The sequence below is a fragment of the Lates calcarifer genome, unplaced genomic scaffold (assembly GCF_001640805.2).
Source record: "Lates calcarifer isolate ASB-BC8 unplaced genomic scaffold, TLL_Latcal_v3 _unitig_537_quiver_1224, whole genome shotgun sequence".
NCBI classification, from domain to species: domain Eukaryota; kingdom Metazoa; phylum Chordata; class Actinopteri; family Centropomidae; genus Lates; species Lates calcarifer.
Window position 1 is genome coordinate 22,041 of NW_026117480.1, and position 11,156 is coordinate 33,196.

Here is an 11,156-nt window from a genome sequence, read left to right on the forward strand (position 1 = left end):
TTTCCAGAGATGGGCCAGTCACAGAGTTGACCCCAAGTCACTCCTGTGTTGTCTTGGCTGTGTGCTCAGAATCATTGTCCTGTTGGAAGGTAAACCTTCAGCCCAGTCTGAGGCCCCGAGGTCCTGATCTAGACCAGGTTTTCCTTAAGGATATTTCTATATATGCAGCGATGGTTGTTCTATAAGGTTCTCCCATTTCCACATAGGACCTCTGGAGCTAAGCCAAAGTGACAGTCAGGTTCTTTGTCATCTCTTTTACCAAGGCCCCTCTCTCCTGATTGGTCAGTTAGGCCACCTCTAGGAAGAGTTCTGGTTGTTCCAAATTTCTGCCATGTAATAATTATGGAGGCCATTGTACTCTTGGGAACATTCAATGCAAAAGCATTGATAATCATCTAACCCAGATCTGTGCCCAGACACAATCCTGTCTCTGAACTCTGCAGACAGTTCCTTCAACTTCATGGCTTGGTTGAAGGAACTGTGAAGCTGTGGGACCTTTTATAGACAAGTGTGTGCCTTTCGAAATCATGTCCAATCAATTGAATTTGCCACAGGTGCACTCCAGTCAAGGTGGAGAAACATCTCTAAGACGATCAAGAGAAATGGAAAGAACCTGAGCTAAATTTCAGGTATCATAGTAAAGGTTCTGGATACTTGAGTGTAGATTAATGGGAGGAAAAAATTATCATAAGGCTACAACATAACAAAATGTGATATGGCATCTGAAATACCTTATGAATACACTGTATCAGTGTTGTATACGCGCATGAACGGACATACGTACTTAATTAAAAAAAAAAAAACACTAAAAACAATCGCCTTCAAAATAAAAGTGCATGATATACGTTTATTCATGTTTGATTACTGATTTTCCATTGACCTTACACGAGCCGGTCAAGGACAGCCAAGAGGCTGGATGTGGCCCACGGGCCGTACAATGCCCAGGTCTGCATTAGAATGTGATATAGCATTTTCTGGAGTCTGTCAGTGACAGACTTTTAAATGTGTTAATAAATTAGCTGGGATATGAAAATTTTGATGGCTTAATAGGATAAATTATGGTGGCCCTGAAAGTCAACGCACAACAAGAAGTCAGAAAACACTACAACATTCCAGAAAACACAACATTTCACAAAATGGAAAGGGTAGAGACAATAGCTCTTCTTTTTCAGAATTCAGAGTTTATCCAATGATGTGTTCACGGTCAGTGGGTGATAAAATTGAGCATAAGGATGGACAGAATGATCATAGAGAGAGAAAACTAGTGTATAGGCTATACAATGAGGGTACGTTTTACGATGTTGCTACGTTTTGATTCATTTGTGCGCACAAGATGAGTTTATAGTCTATACAGAGAGCCATTACAACAGACTGGCCTTCTCACACTTCATCTGTGTGTCAATACCTCGCCAAACTGCTGCAGCTGGGGAGAGAGAGAGAGTGGTCGTGCGCACGGGAAACCGACCTTCATATTATGTTCTGTTAACTCATTGACATAATATAAATATAACCTACATATAACAGTTGGTGTTCCTCATCTTAAGATGAGGGAAAGCCCGACAGGTTGTGTGTGTTTATCGTGTTGTAGCTCGCACACAGCTTTGTAACGTGTGATGCGGATGTGACACTATAGTTTTTAATGCTAAAAACAGTCCACAGAAACTGTCAGACTATCCTTCATCTTCAGAAGCTTTTGACTGCTTCCCGACGCCCAGCGCATGACTGCTGAAGGCCAGTTTATCCCGTGCGTCTCTCTCTCTCTCTCTTTGCATACCAGCTGTAGCAGTTTAGCGAGATATAGCCCCACAGATAAAGTGGTGTTGCCCAGTTTCCAGACTGATTTACACTCTCATTATTAATGACTAATAAATGGCTATATAATTAATGTAGTTACTGCAACCCGTGCTGCCTTGCCTATTTTCTCTCTCTGATCATTCAGTCCTTAAGCTCAATTCTGTCACCCACTAACCATGAACATATCACTGGATAAACTCTGAATTGACAAGGATTCTGTCCAATGACAAAGAATCCAGTGATGTGTTCTCGGTTGGTGGGTGATAGAGTTGAACATTTAGGACAGCTTTCTCTCTAAAGCATGTAGGCACAGCACCCAGGCTACTTATAATATCAATGTTAAGTTGATTATTAGTTAACAAGGCAGCATGAGCTGCAGTAAGTACATTAATTATATAGCCATTTATTAGCCATTTCCATTCAACACAATCTATTTTATTTATAAACAACACAGAATATCTGGAACATTAGTAAACATGTATGTTAAGTTAAAATAATAAAATTAAATAAAAATGTAAATAAATGCAGTCCAATTCTGTTATTTCAGTGTTGATGCACAAAGGGCGCGACACACAGGCTCTCTTCTCTCCCTCTCTCTTTGTGCTAGTCATAAAAACAGCGGAGAGCCAGCCAGCTGTTTCAAAAAAAAAAAAAAGTGTTGTGATTTTGAACACACATACCCAATGGAAAACTTGAATCAAAGTATATAAGTGAAAACGTGAAGACGTGATATCAGCCAAATTTAATTATAGTACTAAAATAAAAGTACTAATATCGCATTAAATGTGAACTTTTTTGCTCTTCTCCACTTCGTGAAGTAAGGTTAGTTAGCTAGCTAATTATTATCTGCCGCAGTACCAAGCCTACAGTATTTATTTCACCAATGCTAGACATGCTAACTGTTGTAGCTGTTGCATACCTTCATTTCGAAACAGCATTGCCTTGAATTTGGCCTAGAATGATGGGTGGTGCTCCCGTAGATGCGATACTGTAGGAACAGTATGACAGAAAATATTAGTGGTTTGACTTTTGACTTTTTCAAACTGTGGTATACCTTGAAACTGGTAACCGGCCCATGCCTACATGCAATTAAGCATGATAAAACTTTTAGCAGTTGCAATACAGCTGAGCCTCCCAATCAGGTAACATACTCAGATTAGTCACGGAATATGTAATAATATATGATAATATATAACACCATATTTCAAGATTCTAAGATCTTCTCTTGTAATAATGAGATACAAAGGTACGTCATGATTATGAGATACAGATATACATAATCATGAGACTTTTTTTGGTGAAGACAATGCATTATGTATTTAATTAAATGAATAATTTAATTACACTAACTAATTAATGACTAATGTTGCCTTGATAACACACATAAATGTAAAAATCCATCCAGCAGTAGAACCTGGCTCAGAGTGTTTGCACATTAGCTCATCACTCACCAGATCTTTGCCCTCACGATGGATTCTGATTTGGTGGAATCGTCCATCTGCCAGGCTGCTGAGGATGGGACAGAACATGTCCGGGTTCCTGTGTGTCTGCAGGTGATACCAAATCTGCAGACTTCCTACACATGAAATCATACAAACAGCATGAAAAGCTGCTGGCGGTGCTAAAACAGACCAGAGGAAAGGTCATAGGGTGATAAAAATGTGTACAGTTAGTCCTCTGAAGAACATGACTGGGATCAGAACATTTATACCAATGTGACCAGTACATTGTTATTTAGATTTCTCATACAGTGGAAATTTTGGTCCAAAGGAAATGTCAGAGGGTTAGCAAACTGCTAGGATTCATGAATGTTCTAACAAAATATAATGTAAATTACCTCGTTTTCAAGAAAACTTGCCATGGACCACAGTGATGGTCAAGAAATTCCATCCAACTATTAAAATTCCAAACAACTATTCTAATTCTAACAACTTTGGTCATCCTCTGACTTTTCATCCAGTACCATCATTATGGAGCTAGAACAGTGACATTAAGATTTGGCATTGAAAACAAAACCCAAACTGAAAAAGGAAACATTGACATTGAAATATTTGGACTGCAAAAAAGTTTTACTGAAAAATAAAACACAGACATCAAAAAATTACAGTCATCACAATATTGTCATCTTACTTTATGATAATATCTTTTGTAATATGATGTGTTCAATGACAGTCTACAGATTTTTTCTTCCAATCTGTCTGCTTTCAGTAACAGTTTTTTTTTTTTAACACTGTCAGTACTTTTTCAATGGCATTGGTTTTTGGTTTCAATTCTGTGTCACTGTTTCGGAGTAGAGGGACGAGACTGGGGGAAAGGGCAAGGAGCGCTGGTGGGCAGTGTAAAGTGCTCTCTGCATCTAGGCAGAGACATACACACAAAGATAGGGAGAGAGAAAGCAAGACATGGCACACCTGAAAACCACATTTGAAAGGTATCATTTTTATGTTGCTGGTATGATGTCAAATAACTATCAACAGACCTTTTCCTGATCTATTTAAGCTGCGAGCTGCGCACAATGTGTGTGTATTATTTTTCAGTATAAATTTTTTCAATGCCAATACTTGTTTCAATGCTAATTCAACTTTTTACAATACAAATATTTCAATGCCGATGTTTCCTTTTTCAGTTTGGGTTTTGTTTTCAACACCAAATCTTTAGGTCAAAATTTTAATTTCTCCAGTAGCAGCCTAATTGGTTTATACCTGCAGAACTAATTTTCAGCAGCCTTAGCAGTACTTTGTGTTTAATGTTAGTTAGCAAAGGCTAGCAATCTAACATGTCAAACCAAGATGATGAACAACGTTAACATGATACCTAACGTCTAAAAAAACCTCAGTCTGAGAATCTTCACAAGCAATATTTGCTAATCATCAGCATGTTAACACCTCATTCTGAGTATGTTAGCATAGGTCTGTTAGGCTAGGTGACTGTTTTCAAATTCAGATTCTTCTTATTCAGCGACACATCCACTGAAAAACTCAGCACTGCTGGGCCTACATGGCGGCACAGTGGTGCAGTGGTTAGCACTGTCTTCAACACTTAAGTTGTGGATTTTATTTGAAGATGGCTATTTATATCATTTATTTGTGTTGTATTATCAACATCAATTGATCAGTCAGACTGATCAAAGGTTGACCGTCAGTTACCTTCTTTATAGGTGGGTCCTCCATAGGCTGACTGTGAGCAGTCGCAGGTGTAGCTCCTGCTGTTCTCAATACACCTCCCTCTGTTGTGGCAAAGGTTGTTAGAGCTACTGCAGTAACCTGGACACCCAGAGCTCACCCCTGGCACTATCTTTTGCCTTTCCTCCAGGTCATATATCACACCAGTGACAGTCATTGACAGTCCTGATGCAGCCTAGGAAGCCTCTCTGCTGGGATACTGTTGCCCCTGAGATGAAGACAGTTATGAGGCACTGATCACTGCATGACACAGCCTCTGCAATTATCATATGGTTAAAGTCTTGTGTTAACTGCTGTATCGTAATGTAGTGATTTCAGACTGCTGTAGCTATGACTTTTATTCAAATTTACAAGAAATAAAAAACTACTTATATGACTGTTTATCTGTCTAGATCAGGGATGGGAAGCTTTGATGATGGAGAGGGCCGCAAAAATGTTTATTTTACTAAGTGAAACAACTAATATACATGTTTCTTCTCTGCCCACCATAATAGTTTTAAATGAGCACTAAGTTGACTGACCAGAGGTGGATCAGCGTGAAGTTGTCCTGTCCTAATGAGATACCTGTGGCCTCTCCTGCTGGTGTACAATAGTGTGAATATCAATGTCAATGTTTGTACATCAAGTCTACATGAGCTGGAGTTTCACCTAGGGCTGAACAATTTTGAGAAAATATCGAATTTAATTTTCTGACAGATATTGCAATTTAATTTGTGATATAATTTTGAAAGTCAAGCTTCAGCTCAGGATTCACTATATACATGTAAAACGTGATGGAGCATTACCATTTAACAGATCATTTGAATATGAGCTACTCTATGTACTAATCCAGGGATGAGAATGAAAATATATGAATCCAAAATTTATTTATTCTAACAAAACAAACAATGAAATAATAGAACAATTCTCACAGAACAAAAAGTAGCACTATGTTCTCTTGTCTTCTTTGCAGTAACTTTTCATCGGTCATACTGCTGCTCTGTGGGATTTGTCCTGATAGATAATACAAAATAGAAACTTATTGTTAGCTAGTTCATTCTAACATTTTCTCTCTTTTTCTCCTATTTCTCTCTTGCCTCACCTCAACCAGATAGCAACTTTATAATATTGCAGCTATGGTAATAACTTTCCCTGCGGCGGGCCGCCACTATAAAATGTATAGAGCAAAAACACAACAGATATAAGATTGGCGTCTTGGTCATAGCTCAGTTATCTCTCTGACACGGTCAGTCGGTTTTAACCATAGACTGCAGAGCTGGCAGTGGCATATGCAGTATAGGCAAATGCTAAGGGTGCTGTCCATCCAGGGGGCGCCACAAATGGGGGAAGGAGAAAAAAATGTGTAACTTTCACTATTCTTATAATAAAACTAGTTAGTACGATTATTTCTTAATGTGGAAAAACTGCATGTGAAGTCTATTAAATACTAATAATAATAATAATTTTCCTAAGTCTCCCCCGACCCCACCCACCTTCCGGCTTATTAGACTGTACCTGCTGTCTGCGGAGATGGTCGAGTTTTCTGACATGACCCCAGTGAGCGTCAAAACGACCCAAACTCTCTGGTGCCCAAGGAAGGAAAAAAAGAACAGGGGGAAAAACCTGACAGAGACAGAGGTACAGTAAAGATAATGTAATGAAATAATTTGTTTGATGCATTGCATTAGTTATCTCGCAGTGTAGTGTTAACTTGCTAACTTGCTTTTGAACCATAGAAGCCTTTAGCCTAACATGGATTACTCATGGAAACCAGCAGGGCTGTTTCTAGCTTTGTGGGGGCCCCTAGTTTGCCAATACACTAAAGCTGGCTCACAAACCCAGCTCTAGTGTTTGCTTCATGAGAGTTGGCTACAATAAAATGAACTTGTCACATGTGACTGGACTGTGCTATCCTGCCATGGGACTGACTGACTGACTGAAGTGAGTGACATCAGACCCATTTTGTCAGATTATGGTGGGGGGGGAGTGTTGTTGTTGTTGCTGTTGTTGTGCAGATGTCTGTCTGTCATTGTCCAGTGGAAGTTGTTTCTCAGATATTTGCCACTTACCATTACTTTAGGATTACTTACAATTCATTTATTAAGTTTAGTGTGTATTTTATAGGCCTCTAATTAGAAGTGCGCTACTGCTTTATAAATAACACTAGTTATTTATTAATTGACTAATAAATATTAGGCCCATTGTTGATTATTTTCTGTTGATCTTGGGTTTGGCCCACTTTATTTATGTATTCATTTTATTACTGTTTTGAGGTGTGAGAATTTGTGTTGCTGTGAAAACGTGAGTTGTGTTCTTGCTTTCAAAATGTAAGAAATTTTTTTTTTAAATAGTATCTGTTTTAATTCATTGACATGCTTATTTTATTCTTATATCCTACATTTATTTTTAAGCATATAAGGGATAAAGACAGGTCATTGTAATTCTCCTCAGATGAGGGTGAACATTCAGCTTTGGGGCCCCCTAGTGGCTGGTGGGGCCCTATGCATTTGCAGAGTGTGCATATAACAAGAAACGGCTCTGGAAATCAGGTTACTGTAGAAACCTGGTTACTGAAAATCCATTTGCACAGACAGACGATAGAAATGACAGATTTGATATACTGTGATTAGATGTGGCAGTGTCCATCAGCCTCCAGGAAGCAGAGAGGAAGCTGATGAACCTGCAGTAATGCCTCCTTCACTTTACATTACACCCTCATGTAATGCCACTGCCTGTCATTCAGAGGGAGGTGGGACTTCACAGCCAGAATCACTGGCCCATTTCCCCACGTCAAAAAAGAAAGTCGCCACTGAGAAAGTGTGACTCTGGCACACTGCCAGACCTCCCTCAGCTTCTGCTCCACCTTTCTCCTGCAGCTGTCCTTAGCTTCCCTCATATAGTGTTTCACCTCCTGCTGTGCTGCCTTCATGGCCTCCCTGTCTCTGCTCCTGAAGGCAGCCTTCTTCTTGTTGAGGACAGCCTTGACCTCCCTCGTTACCCATGGCTTGTTATTAGGGTAACAGCGAACCGTCTTGACAGGGGAGATCACATCTGCGCAGAAGTTCAGGTACGCCGTCAGACAGTGTGTTATCCCCTCTATGTCCTCATCATGCGGGTTGATCAGCACATCCCAGACTGTGGTGTTATAACAGTCTCTCAAGGCACTTTCCATCTCAGGGGACCACCTCCTGATGGATCGCGTTGTCACCGGCTGCTTTTGGACCAGGGGGGTGTACAGTGGCTGTGGGTGAACCAGATTGTGATCAGACTTCCCTAGTGGGGGGAGGGGAGTCGCTCTGCATGCATCCCTTACATTAACATACAGAAGATTAATTGTCCTGCTGTTTTTAGTAGGAAAGTCTACAACCTGATTAAAAACAGCCAAGGTAGTGTGCAAAGTTACATGGTTAAAGTCCCCAGAAATGATCATAAGTGCCTCAGGGTGCTGTGTCTGCAGCCTTGCTGTGACGGAGTGGATCTTCTCGCAGGCAGTGGCTGCGTCCGCTCTCGGAGGGATGTAAACGCCGACAGTGATCACGTGAATGAACTCCCTCGGCAGATAATATGGCCGCAGGCTAACAGCTAGCAGCTCGAGGTCACGGCAACACATGACATGTCTTTACGGAGATATGTCCTGGGTTACAACAGCAGTTGTTGACATACATGATGAGTCCCCCACCTTTGCTTTTTCCGCTCGCTTTAGTGTCTCTTAGTGTCACGTTAGCATCCGGCACGAGGTGGTTTAGCCATGTCTCCGTAAAGATGAACAAGCTGCTCTCACGGTAGATCCGCTGGTTGTTCAGTGCGGATAGCTCGTCGATCTTGTTCGGCAGCGAGTTCACATTCCCCATGATTGCGGAGGGAATCGATGGTTTGTAGCGCCTCCGATTCTCCACTAGCTCAACCATTAGCTTGGCCCCGGCCTTGCAGCCCCTGGGTCTCCTCCTCAGCTCCGCTGGGATGGGGGTGTCGTATCCCGGCTCGGCCTTTTGTGCACAGAGCCAGCAGTTCCTCTCGTGAGTAAGTGAGGAAACTGGCTCTTGGTTGCATTTTAAAGTTAAAAATATCCATAGGATATATATAAAGCACGCAATCCCTTCACAAGAAGAGTAAAAGAGTAGATGGAAAGAAGTTAAAAAAGGTTAAAAGAGCTATTAAAAAAAACTGGAGAGCCACTGGAGAGGCAGCCAGGTAGCAGTGCCAGACAAGGTTCCTGAGAAAGGTTCATGTTAGAATGACACGTCAGTACGAGAATGTACAGGTGCATTGAGATCAAAATCCCTGCATATGATTTTTAGCTATGTACTTCCACAAACGTTTGAAGCCCCCCTCGTATATGGCACAAAGACAACATAAACTGATTAGATGGAAATTTGTTGTACATAGTGCAATGGATGTGTAACCAGGTCTGAACAAAACTGCAAAAATAAACCTCAAGGTCTGGGATCACCACAGCTAACTAGTGGTTCGAGAGTAAAGACAATGTATTTATAAAGAATAACTAATCAGTCTTAGGCCGTAGAAATAGAGTGACTTCACACAGAGAGTGATACACAGACACAAATCGAGTACTTTTGTTGTAACCAAAATTATTATTGCATTGTTCAAAACACATACCATTTCAATTTTCCCCTTTAACAAAAAAAAAATAATAAAATAAACTGCTGGCCAGAATAAATGTTTTGCTGCAGCTTTAACCCCTTAGTCTTGTTTAGTTTAGTTGTGCACAACTTTAGCTCAGTCCTAACGTCACTTTTAGAGTGGTCCTTCCAGTCACCAAATGATGGAACGATCTTACTGATGTAGACGGCACGCAATCCAAGTCCTGCTGGAGAATCGAGAATTCCAGTCGGTAGTCCACACAGCCCACGGTCACTCCTGCGCTTTAGAGATCGTCACAGAGCGGCGCGAACACAGCTCCTCCTTCACACCGACACACCTCACACGGTCCGGGCTATTACAACAAATAATTCCTGATGTAAACAGTGCGGCAAAACCTCAACATTTTAATTCTAAACAGAATAAAAAAGTACAGAAACACAATGTATATGAGCTTACCTATTACAACAAATAAGAGTTTCAGACACAAAACGCTGGAATATCCCAGGTCGGGATCCGGTTTCCCTTGTCTCACAGAGAGCTAACCTAACGTCTAACTCCTGCTGCAGTAAGCATGGAAAAAGGACATAAACAGTGCAGTCCTGCTGCCACCTAGAGAACGTTACCACAAGCGTTCGTCAACTGCTGTAAAGTGTCGAAAATAATGTCTCAAGTACATATAAAAAAAATAAACGACGTAGTCTGACCATTGGTGTCTGATTACACAATGAAATAGGAGCTCATTATCTTGATGACTTATTGAATACTCATTTTATCTGCCTATGTATTTATTTGTAAATAAATGAAATATTTAACATATTTAATACTCAGCAGATCCTACTAATTTATTCAAATGAACTTTTTAAAATTGCGCATAACACAAGATACTTTTTATGAATTTCAGGATGGTAAATTTTCTTAGGTACCAATTTTTAGGTGGGTTACAGATGGTTACAGTAGAATGTTGACATATCTCCAGTGTTCCTACAACAATAGGGCTGAAACTCTGACTTTTTCAGTGCAGCCATCAGTGAACTTGGCCTACATATCAGAACTGATCATGGAAGGGAAAATGTCCAGAAGTCTCTACACAATCAGCGACTCGAACACTTCAATCGAGACTTGAACAGAAACTGTCGTGATGTGTTTGCACCCATCTTCTATGAACTAGAGCCAATGGAGGCCTTGAATGTAGACAATGAATCAGATTTATTTTGTGTTCATTATGTGTACAGTCCCAGGATTAATCACACATTAGGATTCAGTGTCAGGATAAACAGCTTTTCTCCCCCTGGTGAGGTTCCTGGCTTTAAGACGTTCCCCAACCTCCTTCTCTACAGGTGTGTTGCATAAATGCACAAAATAATCATTGGAAATCCAATTTACACTCATTGTATGGGACACCACCGTCCAATTTTGGAACGGAAATTGGGGATATAAATTTTGATATCAATATTCTGCATTATTTTCCACACTGTAAATTTTAATTAGTCTGATATCTAAGATCGTGATTTCCCGATCCAGGGATCCAACTCACCATTGCAAAGAAACACACAAAACTACTGGGTGTACATGTGTATTTACCATTTATTGATTACTAAA